Source organism: Hibiscus syriacus, unplaced genomic scaffold (assembly GCF_006381635.1).
Source record: "Hibiscus syriacus cultivar Baekdansim isolate YM2019G1 unplaced genomic scaffold, ASM638163v2 tig00117012_pilon, whole genome shotgun sequence".
Lineage (NCBI taxonomy): Eukaryota > Viridiplantae > Streptophyta > Magnoliopsida > Malvales > Malvaceae > Hibiscus > Hibiscus syriacus.
In genome coordinates, this window is record NW_024063524.1 from 1,804,867 (window position 1) to 1,824,703 (window position 19,837).

At 38.6% G+C, this 19,837-nt stretch overlaps 1 long non-coding RNA gene across 1 annotated transcript; it reads left to right on the top strand.

Moving 5' to 3' along the window:
- The first annotated feature begins 448 nt into the window (after nt 1-448).
- On the top strand, nt 449-19,608 carry LOC120195448. Its single transcript, XR_005523053.1, has 3 exons — nt 449-578; nt 7,597-7,602; nt 19,597-19,608. It is a non-coding gene; the product is annotated as an uncharacterized LOC120195448 (long non-coding RNA).
- Nucleotides 19,609-19,837: the final 229 nt, after the last annotated feature.

A 19,837-nucleotide genomic window follows, 5' to 3' on the forward strand; every position in this document is an offset into this window, starting at 1 on the left:
GCAGAAAGAAGAAGCAAAAGCATGTTGCAGTTTATAACAGTCAAGTTGTTGCGACCTTAAGGTTTTGCTCTTAATAGCAAAACTGCCTTAAATTTCTAACGACCAGAAAAGGGATGTTTAGACACATCTTTCTCAAGACTAACAAAAAATGTAAAACACTACATAGCATTAATTAGTCAGAGAACATCCATTACAGCAGAGAGCTAAGGCGTGAACAACAATATTCACTCTGCCCAAATTTGCATGTCACTAAGTATATGCATCATTATATGTAGAACACATGGAATTGAGTATGGTTAGTAATATTCTCATATTTAAGGGATAGTGAAATCGGAATTTCTAGTTCGAACCAAGATTAAACTCCATAAATCTTTACAAAACATTCCAGAATCCTTATCATACCAGTACCTGCCAGGCTTCAACTTCTGCAAGCAAGGGTAGAAGAATATCTCAAAGTAATTATATCATTAACTCAAACAGGTTCATTAAGAACCATACAAAAGTCACAGTAGAATTCAAAAGACAACTTCCCCATCTTGATCACTTCAGATCACATAAAATAAATGCAGATCTGGTAGGTTTTAGCAACTGAGAAAAAAGTGGAGATATTCTTACATTGGTCAAAGTATGCTATCTTGAACAACTAAAAAAAAACAAAAGGAACGTAACAATTACCAGCAGCACTAAAATGCATACGAGAAAGACTTTCTATGAACACATTTAGACAAAACCTGAACTGAAAAAACTAGCTTTCTTCAAAACCTCGATGAACTAGGGTTTCAAAAGAATCAACCGCACTTACTAATAAAGACATGCTCTGTTTCCTTCTATCAAAACATAAGAATCTATCAAGCAGATAGTAACATAAAACAAACAAAAAAACCATAAAAAGGAAGTAAAATTTATAATCTTTAGAAAAAGGAGAAACCCTAGCAATAACAAGAAACAAAAACACTGAAACAGCCGGTCGATTTCCTCCAAAGTTTAAACTGAACATATCAAAGCCACGTGAAATTAAATAAACTAAGAACCGAATTAGGGTCATGAAATGATTTAAAAAGAGTGCAAGAGAAGGAAAGAAAGAAACCTAAGTTTTCTAGAGTAAAAAATAAACATAGAGAAAGTTCGAGCAAGAGAACGAACTAATCGTGCCACCTCGGCCGCCGAGGGAGATATTGTTGAATAGATGTCCGTCGATCATAGCGGCCATCCCTCTTCCTCTCTTCCCTCTCCCTCCACCACCTCCACTTCCAATAACTTTCGAAGGGAATAAAACAATATGTGAAGTGGGAAAAATGAAAAAAGGGTTAAAAGAGTGTGGCATTTAAAAACTATAAACATGCGGCGTCTGTAAACACAAATGCCACTAAAGTATGAGTCTATAGCGACATTTGTATAAAAAATTCCACTAAAGCATGAGTCTATAGCGGCGTTTGTATAAAAACGCCACTAAAGTACGAGTCTTTGGTGGCATTTGTATAAAAGTGCCACTAAAGTACGATTCTTTAGCGGCGTTTGTCAAAAATGCCACTAAAGTATGAGTATTTAGCAGCGTTTGTTCTAAAAATGCCGCTAAAAATATCGTTATAAACCCATTTTGATGTAGTGACTCCTGCATCAGAAAATCCATCACCATTCGTATTCAACACCTCAGTGAAGGGCTCCACATCATTACCAACATCAACAACATCATTAAAAGTAGCCTCCAAAGTCGAGCTTGAGGACTCACACTCAGGTACTTCAGACACACTTCCATGTGCCAGCTTATCACTGACATTATTATTAACCGGCTTAACAGACATAGCAGCATTGCCAGAACAACTGCCAACTTGCAACTTGTTAACATCAGCAACAATCTCAATGCAGCTCGATTTCGGAACATAACCCATAGAAGTTGTACGAGAGGCATTACCACATGTAAACGAGAAGATTGCCTCATCAAATACCACATGCTTAGATATATAAACTTTCCCATCAATAGCTAAACACATATAACCTTTATGTTGTGGACTATATCCTAAGAAAGTACATGGCTGAGACTGAAATTCCAACTTGTGTTTTTGAAATACCCGCAAATATGGAAATTACTTGCACCCAAAAATCTCATCAACTCATACTTAGGTTTCTTTCCCCACAACTTCTCTAGAGGAGACATCCCATCCAAGACCTTTGTTGGCAACCGATTGATGAGATATACAAAAGTAACAATAGCATAATACCAAAACCGTAGAGGCATTGTAGCCTGAACCAACAACACCAAAGCAAGCTCAATAATGTGTCTATGCTTTCTCTCAACCACACCGTTTTGCTTAAATGTATCTAGATAAGCTACCCGATGAGATATACCTTCCTTAGCTACAATATAATAAAGGCTTCGATATTCATCACCCCAGTCACTCTGCACAGCTTTGATGGCTACACCAAATTGAGTCAACACCATCTGCTGAAATATTTTAACAGTCACTGCTTGAGACCTATCTGTCAAGAAATACACCCACGAATGCCGAGAATACGCATAAACAAATACAAATAATAGCGATAGCCGTTAGACATAACATGAGTTGGTCCCCAAATATCAATAAAATCAAGCTGAAAAGGTACCGCATAAACAATATGTGAATCAGAAAAGGGCAATTTATGATTTTTTTCCAATGCAACAAGCTTCACACATATTATTCATATCCTTAGAAATCTTTACATTAATCGTTTTACAAACAGTAGTCACAGTGAAATACGTGTCATGACCTAATATTCGATGCCAAAGATCGAACACATCTACAACAAAAACTGAATTAGCAGAAGCATTTCTACAAACATATGGCATATATTCCCTTGAGAAGATATACAAGCCTCATTCAACACGTCCATGCAACAACACTTCCTTTGTAGTAACATCACGAACACATCACCCTTGAGCATGAAATTAAAGCACACACCATTTTACCTAGCAAGCTTGAACACTGAGAGAAGATTATGTGTTATTCTAGGCACATGAAGCATATCATTTAGTAGCAAAGACCCAGTTGGTGTCACTAAGGTAGCATCACCAATCATATCGACATGCAAAGAAACACCATCACCAACCGTGAGCTTACCTGGACCACCATGCTCCACCCTATGGGTAATACTACCAGAATTTGGAGTCATATGATGTGTAGTTCCAGAATCCACAACCCATTGATCCTGAGTATAACCAGAGGACAAGTAGACATGAGAAGAGCTATCTGCCGCAAACTGACTTCGAGAACTACTCAAGCAATACTCACAACCAAGTTTGTCATAAGAAAATTATTAGCATTGGCTTAGTCTCCTACATACTGAGAACGACTAGAATTAGTAGAAAGAATGTGAAAATCCTCATCATAACGATGTTAACACTGTCAATAAGGTAACCAGGTTTCCCACACAGTTGACACTGCATACACAGTCGACCTCATCCTTGAGCACCTCTTCCACTAGCCTACCTCCAAAATATGAGGATGATGAGATCGTTGATTGTGTGAGTAAGAATTAGATCCAGATTTAGTAGAACCACACCACAGGCAATATGAGCACTCGTCAGCACTATCTCCTCATGAGCAGCAAACCAGACCAACTGAGTTTCAGCATCATTAAGGATTGTACACAACTTATCTAAAGAAATAGATTATCCACTGGTAGTTATAACAACCATGAAATGTTGATACTCCCGAGGCAGCCCTTTCAATATACTCGCAACTTGACCAACTGGGGGAATAGAACTACCAAAATATGCCAAGGCATCACAAATTTCTTTAACTCGAGACAAATACACTCGCATGTTATCTTCTCCTTTCTTGAGAGATTGCAGTTTACAAAGAAGGTTCATAACAACAGTTGATGATCTGGCGGCAAAAAATTGTATAATATATTCCATACCGCAGAAGCAATCTCCACTCCAACAAACTGAGAGAGCAAGTGTGCGCTAATAGTTGACAACAACCAAGACGCCAATGCACTATCTGAGCAACCAAATCCTCATTTAGAACCTTTGTACCATCTGCAGCAACTAACTCAGGCGGAGGCTTCATTGCACCAATAAGTAACCGCTCAAGTCGATGATTGCAAACTATGAGAAGCACTTGTTGTTTCCACAACAAAAAATTCATCTCATCAAGTACAACATTAATCTTTTTGTTTTTAAACATTTTAACTTTGCGCGAAATAGACTCAACTTCACCAGCAGTCGGAGGAGATGACATGATCAAAAAAACGATAATACACCAACGGAAGAAAGATCACCAGGACTTTTGGAGATTGATACCATGTTGAGAAACAAGAGTTTCTGAAAATAGAAGAGAATATTATTGGTTGAGCATACATACACTGTTATATAGCTCGCAACTCAAGCCATACTGCTAACAAACTCAAGCCTAATTGTTACTAACAACTCTGGTAACAGTTATAACAAACTAACAGCCGACCATAACGACCTGCACACATTAGCTTACTTAACACTTCGCATTTGGAGTTGTCATTAGATCGATCTCTACTAGTGTCTGAGTTAATTTTGTGTAATCCTACGAGTGGTTTTTCTGACAGATCAGTTCATTCCTTTGGTCCACCATGGTTTTTATTGTAATTTCCTTCTTTTATTTCTTTAGAGTCACGGATGGGTTGGAGCAGAGACTTTGAAATTTTTGAATTCTCTCAAACACTGAGCATGTTTCTTCAATGGCCGAGTTAAAAACTATGACATTTATGGAGAGCCATAGATTCCACAATATAGAACCGAATAGGATTGTCCGATCTTGAGTATGTATCGCATATCAATCTTGGTTAGATAGATTCGCTGAAATCCATGCTCAGAAATTCATGGTCATAAACTCATTTAGTTTTTCAGTCCTCATGAGTTTCGCTCACACCCCCATCGCTTGGGGCACCATCGTAGTACGTGGTTTATGTCTTTAGAGGTATTTGCGTAAATGGGGCACTTATCGTATATGGCGATATGTCTCCATACCCATTCTGTATTGGTCATAATCCTAATTTTGCAGGTTAACTACATGAACATCTTTATTCTCTATAAACCTTTGAAGCAGTGGTTAGCTTTCGATAAAGTCTCTTCATTTCTAATATGTGGGCCATGACGAATTACATAAACTGATTTAAGGGTGAATTGGAGATCTTATCTCCCTTGTCATCCTATAGAATCCATCGTAGGTGGGGCCACAGGACCCTTGATTATTGCCACTCGTAGTAATATATTAATACGGAGAAAATACTAAAATTTGTTCCACAACCAATTACCCGTATTATTCACCATCTTCACTACTGTTTCACTTCGCATGTTAGGTATTGTGTTTGCTTGGACATACGAAATAAGGGGGTCTATTACTTCGATTCATTGGTCTCGTCAAAAGTCGACTGAATTCCCACTAACCACGTTTCAAATTAGATTTTTCCTTTACATCTTTTCAAACCATACATATTGCCTTCTAAAGCCTAGAGCAGTTGCTATTTTTTATTGCTTCTGGGATCATGTCTTGGCGTTTGTACTTTGCTCAAAGAAATTGAAACCATAATGTGTCTTTTTTGGCCACAAGATTGAACGTCATTTTCATGAAGCTTCGTTCTGGGTGAGCAACTTTCTAAACCTGAGGCCTCCCTATGAGGAGGGTGTACACGTTTGATTCCAACTCAACAAATGAATACCCTTTTTCATCCATCGAGTTGCTCTAAATAAAATTCTTCGTTAGACATTCCAGGTCCGTTCATGAATTTTTCAGGAGAAATGTTGTTTGTATTGTGTAATTTGGGATTGCTGATAGTACTGTTTTTGTAAGTGTTATTCTCCCTGTCAATGTTATATTCTTCGCAGTCCACTCATTCAATATGTATTGTACCGTTTTAACTAAGTAATCGTATAAAGCTGAGATAGTACGGCTATGTAGAATCGGGACTCCCAGGTATTTACCTATATCTGATACTTCAAAGAATTCGAAAGCTTCATTTAGTTGTAACCGAATGTTGCGTGGGACGTTCTTCGAGTAGTAAATGGTGGTATTTGTTAGACTGACTTTGTGTCCCTATGTCTCACAGAACTGTTTCAGTGTGCTTTGGATATTTGAGACTTGTTTCATTGATGCTTCAGCAAATAGTATCATGTCGTCCACGAAGAAAAGGTGGGAAACACCTGGGTTATGTTTTGTCATTTTAAACAACTTCAAATGGTCCTGGTTAATTTTGAGTTGGATGGTTTGGGCTAATTTCTCCGTGTAGAGAATAAAGAGATACACCTTGTCAAATTCCTCCGAAAGGTTGGAAAGAATCAGTTGTTGACCCATTCTATAGAATCTAAGGCGGTGTTTGTTTTTGCAGAGGTAAAAGGTATGCATTTTGCGGACCACATCTGCAGGCATCTGCAGCAGAAGATGTAGACTAAAAGTTCTGCAGTCTGCAAGAAGAAGACTTTTTGTTTTTAAACGTCTGCAGACTGCTAAAAAATATATATAATATATACTCCATATAATAATCATCAATTAGTATTTTTATATTTAAACAAAATATATTATTTGTTATTTATTTATTTATTTATTCTGTATAAAAGGACTTTCGTACTTTACCATAATTAAATGATAAGAATCAGATTTTTCAATAGTGTGAATATTTTTTTATTAAAACATTTATTTTGTCTTTTAATGTTAATAATTGTATGTCTCCGTGATTTTCTAAGTTTTTATATAAAAATAAAGTTTACTAAGTTTAATTGTAAAATATTTTTACTAAGTTTAATATATATTTTCAAATAAAGTATATTAGATATCGTTGAGTTACATACAAATGATCATTTTCGTCAATAAAGTTTAAAAAATTATAAAATACTTATTAAATTTATTAAAATATTATAAAATTATTAATAAATTTATCTAAATACTATAAAATAATTATTATATTATCGAACTTTTATAATTTATTACAACATTATAGTGACTATTTTGTAATAATTCATTAAATTTAATGACATTTTATAATTTTTAAAAAATTAATAGCAAAAATGGTTCTTTGAAGTGGTTAGAAGAGCTTTGAAGATAAAAATCCACGTCTGCGCCAAGACGAGGACGCGCACACGTTAGAAGAGCTTATGTCTTCTAAAAGACAAACAGTCTGCGAAGCCCAATGTCTGCGCGTGGTCTGCGCGGCACAGACATAAGAGCTTTGAAGATCTTAAACAGTGAAAACAAACACCACCTAAGTTATAACTATAGAGACATTGCATAATGATATTATGGATTGGATCAAGGATACCTACGTCTGTCAGTGTGTCTGTCAGCGTGTCGTCTATGAATTCTCATTCTAGCTTGTCATAAGCTTTCTCTAAATTAGTCTTAATAACCATTCAATCTTTCCTACATGTTTTCCACTTCATTGAATGAATGACATCTTAAGTATTGACAATATTGTTCGTGACTTCTCTTCTCGGTATGAAGCTTGTTTGATTCTCGAAGACCAAAGTAGAGGTTTGAGTCGATTGACAATGATTTTGGTTAATGCTTTGTAGTTTACTTTATATAAGGTAATTAGACTGAATTGGCTGATCATTTCTTATGACGAAGTTTTTGTCAGTAAATCAAGGAGGGTTTTGTTCAAGTTTGGTGGGATTACTCCATTTTTAAAGATCTGATGAATACATGTGTATATTGATACCCCCATTGTGTCCTAGTTGCGTTGATAAAACACAGCTTGTAACCCATCAACCCTTGGTGCTTTAAATATGCCCATGTCGAAAGAAGTTGATTGTATTTTTTATCGGATATTGGTGCGATTAGGGTCTTACGTCATTCTTGTGTCAACGATCGAAAGTTTCCTATTGTTTTGTAAATGTGGCTATTAATGTTTATTGAGGAAAAATCATATAGAATTCTCGGGCTATGGTTGATAATTCATTTTGATTCGTGAACCAATTACCATTGGTTAGTTTTAGTGCTGCAATAGTGTTTGATCTTTTGTGAGTCAAGGTCGAAGCATGGTAAAACTTTGTGTGTTTGTTGCCTTGCAGAGCCCATTGCTTGCACAATTTTTTCCTCCACATAATCTCTGTTTATTCTAATACGATAAGCAATTCCGATTGAAGTTGAGCTTCCAAATCTTCTGAAATATCGAGTGATTTTGTTATGATGCCTTCTTGATTCCCGTTAGAGGGCTAGTATGTTCTTTTTCCTCTTGTCTATGTGACCAAACACCTTAACGTTCCATTTTTTCCAATGTCATTTTGAGGGTTTGAGTACTGGCTGTGACTGAGTTATTATCTTTTCAGTTGGCTATAAGAATTTCTTTGAATTGTGGATGATCCTTGCATGTGGCAAGGAATTTAAATGGTCTGTTTTGATTACTTTTTTTATGATTAGAAATCTTGAGAAGAATGAGTCCATGGTCTGAGCCGATACGATTTAAGTATGTGACTTGTGATTTTGGAAACTTATTGATCTAACTAGAATCCATATCGATCAGCCTTGCTCTATGTATAAATTCAGCGAATAGCATACTACCTCCTTGTGACTAAGTTGCTCTCCCTTTTCTTTCTTCTGGTTCAACTATTGCATTAAAATCTTCACCTATGATCCAAGGGATGTCATTGCTTATACCAGTAAAGAGGACAGGGGATGGAGTGGAGTGAGCGAAGTACCAAATTTTTTATTATAAATAGAGATGTAACCTAAACCTATAAGACATTGAATAAAACTTCTAACGCCGCCTAGGCACCGATGACGTAAACACATTGCCGAACCTCATTAAAATTATTGTGTTCTTGTGTTCTTTTTGTTTTCTTTTTCCTATTCTTCAACAGCTTGGATCTAGTTTTGTTAGTGGATCCCATAATCGCTTTCTTTTCGAACCTTGGTGCTTACATATACTGCCGTGAATTGTGCCCAAGATTTTGTTTCAGTAGTTCGAAATCTTACATTAATGAACTGGTTCGAGATATGAAGAATTTCTATCTCAAATGAATTTTGCCAAAATAACCATATACCACCACTAAATCTGTGAGCTTCCACACGATAAGAATTTGTAGATATGAATTTGGAGATTACATTATCTGCGTGGTTGCCACAAACTCTAGGTTCAAATAAAGCTACGACATCTAGATGATTTTCTCGCCTTAACGAGTTGAAAATTCTTCAAAAAGTCGGACTAGTTGCGCCTTGGCAGTTCCAAAAGATGAACGAAATTATAAATGATAAAGTAACGATGAGTTGGAAAACTTACTGCTCGGTTTCCTGTTCGATACCATAACGGTCTGTGTCTTCAGGTAAAACGATCGTAGGATCGTCTTGTTCAGCCATTCTTTCAAGAGGGTGTTCTAAATTGGCTTTATGGTTTACTTTCATTGCTACGTTTTTGTTTAAATGATTCACATGTGTTGCATTATTGTCCAGTTCGTGTAACAACCCGAATATTTACAAAATAATATTAATTGAAATTGGAGGTAAATTGTAAAAATGGGTGAAATTAAGTGATTAAATTAAAATTTATGGAAACTTGTATGCCATTTTCGAAGTAAAGGAAATTCAGGGACCAAGCTTTGAATTTCCCCTAAAACTGTCGGTAGGCTTGATGATTTAAGCGTGATTTCTGATTTACAATCAGAAATCACAAAAGTTATTCCTTCAATTTTCTTCCTCTCACACCTCCACTTTCAAGTCCGATCCAAACGCCGTCCGAATTTCGATCGTTGTTTTGAAACCACCGTTGTGTTCATCATCGAGCGAGGAACAAACCTTCAAATTAATTGAAGCGAAACGCGGCCAAACGTCGGGAATTTCCAGTCAAAGTAGCGATGGTTTTGTTAGCTCTATCGCCGAGAAAATCTTAAATTCACCGCTGATCGTTGCTCCATTTACGACACCTCCCGCACCATCGTGTTCCTTGTGCCGTTCCGAGTTCACCGGTGTCAACCTTGTCTACCGTAGACAGCGGCGCGTGAGGAGGTGGTGCAGTCAAAGATTCGGCCGATTTGAAATCGAGCTCTCCGCCGTTCAAAAATTTGAACTGATCATTGTAAGTATCTCGAAATCGCTCAAAATAATTTTTAGAAATTTTTCCGGGATTTTTAGGGCCCCGGAGGACGCCTCACGCGCCGCCGCAGGGCGAGTGGCTACTGGAAACCGGTTTGACCGGTTTCAACCGGTTCGAAACGGTTTGACCGGTCTGAACCGGTTTGACCGGTCTGACCCGACCCGACCGGTGACCCGACCCGACCGTTGACCCGACCCGACCGTTGACCGTTGACTTTCTTTGACCAAAACTTAAAATGGCTTTGACCGAGCATTAAACGACCGTTAATCTTTTCCGAGTATACGTATCCTGATAGTTTTGACGTGCCAAATCCGTTTCCGCTGTCCGTTTCATCAAATTCGAACCCGAAGGACTCCAAATCGACGGTCAAAGTAGTTGACTTTGACTTTGACCAAGAATCTGAATTTTCAAAAAGTCATACTTTATATTTTTCGACGTCCTGATTCCGATTCCGCAATTTGTTTGGCTAAATTCAGACTCGAAATACCCCAAATTGATAGTCAAACCCGAAAAATGCTTATATACTTAAGAAGTCTAGTTTTGAACAATTAAATAGGATTTGGGACTGATAGATTATTATTGTTTGAAGGTACAAGACTCTCCGGATCGTTCGACAACTCGACCCAGCTCTTCTAGATCAGTTAAACCACGTGTGCTATTATTCACGCGTTCGAAAACGGTAGCAGAGCGTGGTAAAACCAGCAATCAGTAGATTTGTTATTTGAACCTATTGTCGAGGTGTGTTCCCTAATTATTACTGAACTGTTTTATTGGTTTTAATATGAGGCACACTGAGTTCATTTGGTTATTGTTTTATGGATGCACCAATTTAATGTGACAATTTATGGAATATGGCTGCTATCTAATTTTTGTTTTGAAATGGTATATGATTACCATGTTTTTGGATTTATGGAATTTATGTCACGGTGCAATTGAATTTTGGAATTGAATTACGATGGAATAGCTCTGATCAAGCTAAATGGGCCTAATGTGACTCTTGAGGGCCCCAAAATGTTTCATTAGGTCGACTTTCCTTTGCTGTGTGCTTTGGGTAAGCTATATGGACTTATTGACTTGGGCTTAAGGATACAAGCTTCAGAGCCTATCCTTAAGTCGGCTTTCTTTTTGCTATGTGCATAAAGTAAGCTATATGGAAAATAATTTTGAGAACTACTGATGGTGTACCAGAAAAGGGTTTAAACTATGATTTTCAAAAGTTAAACTCTTTTACGAATTTGTGAGATTACTGGACTATGATTTGTACCTATTGACATTTTATGGAAATGTTGGGACACACTGAGCCTAGCTCACTTTTTGAAAATGTTTTCCCCCTTTCAGATACTGTTGGTTAGATACCTCGGTTCGAGCACTTGGAGGATCAACATATCTCTTGAAGTGAATCAGATTGTAATGTTTTATCTTGCAAGTTGACTTTATTTTGGTGACATGGACCTTATTTTAAATATCAGATTTTATAATGATGACTCTTTTGCTAGTACTGCTCGGTTTATTGTGATTTTAATTTGAAGACATGTTTTAAATTAAATTATTATTTATTGGTACTATATTTACGAGTTGGATTTTGATAGTATAATTTGTTTATAATTTCATGTTATTTATAATGTGATTTTATATTGATAGAATAACGATTTCGGAAAATGTCTTTAATAATCATAATGTGATCCACTAGACTTAGTCGAAACGCATAGGCCGGGTCTAGGGGGTTACATTTATTGGTATCAGAGCTTTTGGTTTTTAACCCTCGGACTGTGTATGAGTCCACATTGAAAATACGATTTTGAAATATTTTACAAAACGAGTTACTAAGGCCATGTCACAAAGTTATTAAGATTTTAACTATGTTTGAGACTCCAAGTTCTTATCTAACCCTAAGTTTTATCTTCTGTAGTAAACTTGAGATCCATCAAAATGAGTGCTAGACGTGGTCGACGAACTAGCCGTGGACGAGGTCGAGTGGCTAGATTCGCAGATCCGATCGATGAGATACGGGTAGATCCCCCACCTCCGATAGGTGATCATGCTCCTACGACCCCAACGGATCTGCCTCCTTCCACTAGTATTGGCATGACTACACCGATAATAGGAGCGACAGATATTGAGTCAGAGTCTACCGGAGTTGCTTTGGATGAGAATTTTGGTAGACAATTTCTGCAGTTAATACAGGGAGCAGTCAGAGCTACTGGTGTTGTATCTGAGGTTCCTATTTCGCTTGATTGCCAATGGAGTTAGAACTTTTGGGGGACAGATAGGTGGAGCTCCTACTGAAGCTGAGGATTGGCTCCAGGATACAGAGAGATGCATGGATCAGTTGGGTTTGGACTCAACTAAGAGATATCAGGGTGTTGTGGCGATGTTAGATGGCAATGCCTACACTTGGTGGGAGTCAGTGACCAGTAGTGTTCCTACCGATCGTTTGACCTGGAATTTCTTTAAGGATCGCTTTCGGAGCCGTTTTCTGGGAGAGCGCTACTTAGCTCAGAGACGACAACAGTTTCAAGACCTGGTTCAGGGAGATCGATGTCGTAAATTTGCCCTTGGACTCAGATACGAGCTGCGTAGGCAAGTTGTAACCCATCAGGATGAGATATTTGATGTGCTGGTGGGCAGAGCCAAAGATGCGGAAGAGGTGGAGGTTTTAGCTTCTGGTAGAGGACTCGTACTTCAGCCCCTCAGAGAAGCAATACACGTTTCAGGCCTGCAGCATCCTCACCTTTAGCTGTCAGTCGAGACGGTTCCTCGTCATATTATAATGGGCCCCTTTGTGAGTATTGTGGTAAACAGCACTCAGGAGAGTGTCGTAAGAAGATGGGTCTTTGCTATCAGTGTGGATCTAGTGGTCATTATCGGAGGGATTGTCCTCAGTTAGTTTCGTTTGAGCATACCACTACCCAAACTCCTATGCGTTCGTAGACTACAGTATAGACCCCAATTAGAGATCGTATTCAAGGAAAGACTCGAGGATCAGCATCCAGGACAGACAGTAGAGCCCGACCTCAGCAAAATAGAGGGCCAACAGTTTCTGAGGCTAGACAGCCAGCTTTAGTTTATGCAATTAGACGTCGTGATGACAGAGATGAGCCTGAGGTTATTGCAGGTACATTTACTATTTATTCTACCCCATACTTTGCATTATTGGAGAATGGCTCCACTCACTCCTATGTATCGAGCTCAATATCTCGAAACCTTCAGATTCCGATCGTGAACACTAAAAATACAATTACAGTTACAAGACCAGTAGGACAAGCAGTATTAGTGAATAAAGTATTTCGGCGTTGTCCTCTCGAGGTTCAGGGAGAAATTTTTCTCGCTGATCTTATGGAACTTCCTTTAGGGGAGTTCGATCTAATTCTTGGAATGGATTGGTTGAATAAACACAAGGTAAAGTTGGATTGCGAATACAAGCGGGCTACTCTGAAGACTTCAGATGGTCGGACTGTTGTGTTAATTGGTGAATGGCGTGGTTATCTCTCCAATATAGTTTCAGCGATGGAAATTGATCATATGATTCGAAAAGGGATATGAGACCTTCATTGCTTGTATTTTGAACACCAAAGGTGCATTGTCCACGATCGAGGAGATTCGTACAGTTAGCGAGTTTCCTGATGTTTTTCCGGAGGAGTTGCCTGGGTTACCTCCTGATAGAGAGGTAGAGTTCGAGATTGAGACTTATCCGGGATCTTCACCTATTTCTATGGCACCTTATCGTATGGCTCCAAAGGAACTTAAGGAGTTGAAAGTCCAATTGCAAGAATTATTCGATCGAGGATTTATCCGACATAGTACTTCACCATGGGGAGCTCCAGTTCTATTCGTGAAAAAGAAGGATGGGTCGCTAAGATTATGTATTGACTATCAGAAATTGAACAAGATGACGGTCAAGAATAAATACCCATTACCCATGATTGATGACTTATTTGATCAATTGCGAGGAGCTACTGTATTCTCTAAGATTGATCTTCGTTCGGGGTATTATCAATTGAAAGTTAAAGGATCTGATGTTGCAAAAACGGCCATTCGCACTAGATATGGTCATTATGAATTTTTAGTGATGTCTTTTGGTTTGACGAACGCTCCTGCAGTTTTTATGGATTTGATGAATCGGTTGTTCCGACCATATTTGGATCAATTTGTGGTGGTCTTCATTGACGATATTCTGATCTATTCTCGTACTGAGGCAGAGCATGACAGCATTTGAAGATCGTTCTGCGGACTTTGAGAGAGCATCGTCTATATGCCAAACTAAGCAAGTGTGAGTTTTGGCTTCAAGAAGTGTCATTTCTGGGGCATATTATTTCTGTGCGAGGTGTTCAGGTTGATCCCACAAGATAGAGGCTATTATGAATTGGAAACGACCTAAGAACGTATCTGAAATCCGCAGTTTCTTGGGCTTGGCTGGTTATTATCGACGTTTTGTTGAGGGCTTCTCGATCATTGCTTCTCCTTTGACAAAGTTGTTAAGGAAGAATGTGTTGTTTGACTGGGGCGAGGCACAACAGGAGAGCTTTGAGAAATTAAAGGCGGTTTTGACTCAAGCACCGGTGTTGATTCAACCAAAGTCCGGGAAGGATTTTACAGTGTATAGTGATGCTTCACATTCAGGACTTGGTTGTGTTTTAATATAGGAAAGTAAGGTGGTGGCTTATGCATCCCGTCAGCTGCGGCCGCATGAGAGTAACTATCCTACTCACGATTTAGAGTTGGTAGCAGTAATTTTTGCCTTGAAGATTTGGAGACACTATCTTTATGGAGAGAAGTGTTACATTTTCACAGATCATAAGAGCTTAAAGTATCTTCTGACCCAGAAGGAACTTAATTTGAGACAGCGTCGCTGGTTAGAGCTTCTAAAGGATTATGATTGCGTGATTGATTACCACCCTGGTAAAGCTAACATTGTAGCAGATGCTTTGAGTCAAAAGACGGTATCGGAGTTGAGGTCTTTAATGGCCAAGATGAATTTATATGACGATGGCACTTTGTTAGCAGAATTGCAAGTTAAGCCGACCTTGGTTGATGAGATCAAAGCTAAGCAGCCCCTTGATAGCTCCTTGCTTTCCATCTTTGAGCAAGTAGAGAAGGGGACAACCTCAGATTACGCAATTGATCAGGATGAAGTTTTATGCTTTAAAGGTAGATATTGTGTGCCTGATGATGCTGAGTTGAGGCAGACTATCCTTACTGAGGCTCATAGTAGTCCATATGCTATGCACCCCAGAGGAGATAAGATGTACCAGAATTTGAGAGAGAGGTATTATTGGATTGGTATGAAGAAAGACATATCTGACTTTGTGGCTAGGTGTTTGACTTGTCAGCAAGTTAAGGCAGAACATCAACATCCATCAGGTTTGTTACAGCCTATCAAGATTCCTGAATGGAAATGGGAGCGTATTACTATGGATTTGTTACTGGCTTGCCTATTCCTTTGAAAAAAATTCAGTTTGGGTGATTGTTGACAAACTTACAAAGTCAGCTCACTTCATTCCTGTGCGAGTAAATTATACTTTGGATAAGCTGGCAAGATTGTATATTTCAGAGATTGTCAGATTGCATGGTGTTCCATTGTCTATTATTTCTGATCGAGATCAGAGATTTACTTCGAGATTTTGGAAGGCGTTACATACGGCTTTGGGAACAAGATTGGATTATAGTACATCCTTTCATCCACAAACTGATGGTCAATCTGAGAGAGTAATTCAGATTCTGGAGGATATGTTGCGGGGTTGCGTAATCGATTTTCATGGTAGTTGGGAGAACTTTTTGCCGTTGGCTGAATTTGCTTACAATAACAGTTATCATACCAGCATTCGTATGGCACCCTATGAAGCGCTCTATGGGCGTAAATGTCGCACTCCGATCTGTTGGACTGAGTTGCGTGATAGGAAAACGTTGGGACCTGAGTTAGTGCGAGAGACGGAGGACACAGTTAAATTAATCCCTGACCGTCTGAAAGAGGCATTTGATAGGCAGAAATCTTATGCAGATTAAAGAAGGAAGGATATACAGTTTGAAGTGGGAGATCGGGTCTTTTTGAAAGTTTCACCCTGGAAGAAAGTATTGAGATTCGGGCGTAAGGGTAAATTGAGTCCAAGATTTATTGGACCATTTCGTATCTTGAAGAGGGTAGGACATGTTGCATATCAGCTTGAGTTGCCTTCTGAGCTAAGTCGTATTCATGATGTCTTTCATGTATCAATCCTGAGGAGATACCATCCAGATCCAGGTCACATTATTCAGGTTGAAGAAGTAGAGCTGAGACCTGATTTGTCATATGAAGAGGAGCCCATTCAGATCTTAGAGAGAGATGAACGAGTTCTTCGGAATAGACGAATTCCAATGGTCAAAGTTCAGTGGAGTAATCGAGGCCCCTCAGAAGCTACTTGGGAGACATTGGAGTCAATGGAGGCTCAGTTTCCTCAACTATTTTCATAAGGTAAATTTCGAGGACGAAATTTCTTGTAGAGGGGGAGAATTGTAACAACCCGAATATTTATAAAATAATATTAATTGAAATTGGAGGTAAATTGTGAAAATGGGTGAAATTAAGTGACTAAATTAAAATTTATGAAAACTTGTATGCCATTTTCGAAGTAAAGGAAATTCAGGGACCAAGCCTTGAATTTCCCCTAAAACTGTCGGTAGGCTTGATGATTTAAGCGTGATTTCTGATTTACAATCATAAATCACAAAAGTTATTCCTTCAATTTTCTTCCTCTCACACCTCCACTTTCAAGTCCGATCCAAACGCCGTCCAAATTCCTATCGTTGTTTTGAAACCACCGTTGTGTTCATCATCGAGCGAGGAACAAACCCTTCAAATTAATTGAAGCGAAACGCGGCCAAACGTCGGGAATTTCCAGTCAAAGTAGCGACGGTTTTGTTAGCTCTATCGTCGAGAAAATCTTAAATTCACCGCTGATCGTTGCTCCGTTTACGACACCTCTCGCACCACAGTGTTCCTTGTGCCGTTCCGAGTTCACCGGTGTCAACCTTGTCCACCGTAGACGGCGGCGCGTGAGGAGGTGGTGCAGTCAAAGATTCGGCCGATTTGAAATCGAGCTCTCCGCCGTTCAAAAATTTGAACCGATCGTTGTAAGTATCTCGAAATCGCTCAAACTAATTTTTAGAAATTTTTCCGGGATTTTTAGGGCCCCGGAGGACGCCTCACGCGCCACACGCGCCGCCGCAGGGCGAGTGGCTGTTGGAAACCGATTTAACCGGTTTTCAACCGGTTCTGACCGGTTTCAACCGGTTTGAACCGGTTTGACCGGTCTGAACCGGTTTGACCGATCTGACCCGACCCGACCGTTGACCCGACCCGACCGTTGACCGTTGACTTTCTTTGACCAAAACTTAAAATGGATTTGACCGAGCATTAAACGACCGTTAATCTTTTCCGAGTATACCTATCCTGATAGTTTTCGACGTGCCAAATCCGTTTCTGCTGTCCGTTTCGTCAAATTCGAACCAGAAGGACTCCAAATCGATGCTCAAAGTAGTTGACTTTGACTTTGACCAAGAATCTGAATTTTCAAAAAGTCATACTTTATGTTTTTCGACGTCTTGATTCCGATTCCGCAATTCGTTTGGCCAAATTCAGACTCAAAATACCCCAAATTGATAGTCAAACCCGAAAAAATGCTTATATACTTAAGAAGTCTAGTTTTGAACAATTAAATAGGATTTGGGACTGATAGATTATTATTGTTTGAAGGTACAAGAGACTCTCCGGATCGTTCGACAACTCGACCCAGCTCTTCTAGATCAGTTAAACCACGTGTGCCATTATTCACGCATTCGAAAACGGTAGCAGAGCGTGGTGAAACCAACAATCAGTAGATTTGCTATTTGAACCTATTGTTGAGGTGTCTTCCCTAGTTATTACTGAACTGTTTTATTGGTTTTAATATGAGGTACACTGAGTTCATTTGGTTATTTTTTTATGGATGCACCAATTTAATGTGACAATTTATGGAATATGGCTGCTATCTAATTTTTGTTTTGAAATGGTATATGATTACCATGTTTTTGGATTTATGGAATTTATGTCACGGTGCAATTGAATTTTGGAATTGAATTACGATGGAATAGCTCTGATCAAGCTAAATGGACCTAATGTAACTCTTGAGGGCCCCAAAATATTTCATTAGGTCGGCTTTCCTTTGCTGTGTGCTTTGGGTAAGCTATATGGACTTATTGACTTGGGCTTAAGGATACAAGCTTCAGAGCCTATCCTTAAGTTGGCTTTCTTTTTGCTATGTGCATAAAGTAAGCTATATGGAAATAATTTTGAGAACTACTGATGGTGTACCAGAAAAGGGTTTAAACTATGATTTTCAAAAGTTAAACTCTTTTACGAATTTGTGAGATTACTGGACTATGATTTGTACATATTGACATTTTATGGAAATGTTGGGACACACTGAGCCTAGCTCACTTTTTGAAAATGTTTTCCCCCTTTCAGATACTCTTGGTTAGATACCTCGGTTCGAGCACTTGGAGGATCAACATATCTCTTGAAGTGAATCAGATTGTAATGTTTTATCTTGCAAGTTGACTTTATTTTGGTGACATGGACCTTATTTTAAATATCGGATTTTATAATGATGACTCTTTTGCTAGTACTTCTCGGTTTATTGTGATTTTGAATTTGAAGACATGTTTTAAATTAAATTATTATTTATTGGTACTATATTTACGAGTTGGATTTTGATAGTATAATTTGTTTATAATTTCATGTTATTTATAATGTGATTTTATATTGATAGAATAACGATTTCGGAAAATGTCTTTAATAATCATAATGTGATCCACTAGACTTAGTCGAAACGCATAGGCCGGGTCTAGGGGTTACAGTTCGCATGAGAGGTTCTTGGCCCAATCCGTCATGGTTGTTTGTAAGGGGGATTTATTATTCGATGGTCTTCTTAGCTTGAGGCTTTTCTTTTTGATTTCCTCTAAAGTTTTACGGCTAACTCCTCTAGAATTTATAAGCTTGGTGTTGCGTGCTTTTATAGCTTCAAATCCTTGTTCTACAGTAACGACAGCCTCATGGTTCTGCTTTTTTCGATTCACATTGTGCTTAATAACCTCTGCATCATTGCCATTCACTTGGGGAATCACATCCACTTTCAATGGTGTTTTACCGACTATTACAGTCTTCTTGGATTTCCTCTCTGAATTCGATTCCATTTAGGCAGTATTCTTGTTTATTTTAGACTATTACCGATGTTCGTCCCACTGATTAACCGTTTGGATTTCATTAAGGGTAGCCCCGTTGTTTGTATCTTTTTATATCTCCTCACTAAAATTTTTTGGTTCTTCAACTTCTACAGCTACGTATCGAGATCCCTTTGATTGTCCTCTTGAATTATCATACTCCATACCTGACGTTTTCAAGGTCGTTCTTCTTCAATGTTTGGTTTCTACCATCCATGGGCCATAGAGATCCTATTCTTATGCGGTTAGGGTAATTGCTTGTTCACTTTGTTCCATTTGCACCACATGCGATGCGAAACATATTTGATTAAGGCCCTCGTATTCTAGTTTTTGGACAAAGTTTTCAATGCCGATGCATGATTTCAAAGGTTTGTTCAAATTTACCAACGCCGTTAATCTTGCGAACTTTCCTTTCTCCCCTGCTTGAGTGTTATAGTCGACCTTCACTACTTGCCCCACAGCTCATGCAATTCGTCAGAATAGTGCTTTGCAATAGTATCGATATGGTAATCCTGTGAGAAAAATCCATACGATAGCATGCGATGGGTGTTTTTCTGTCATAGAGAAT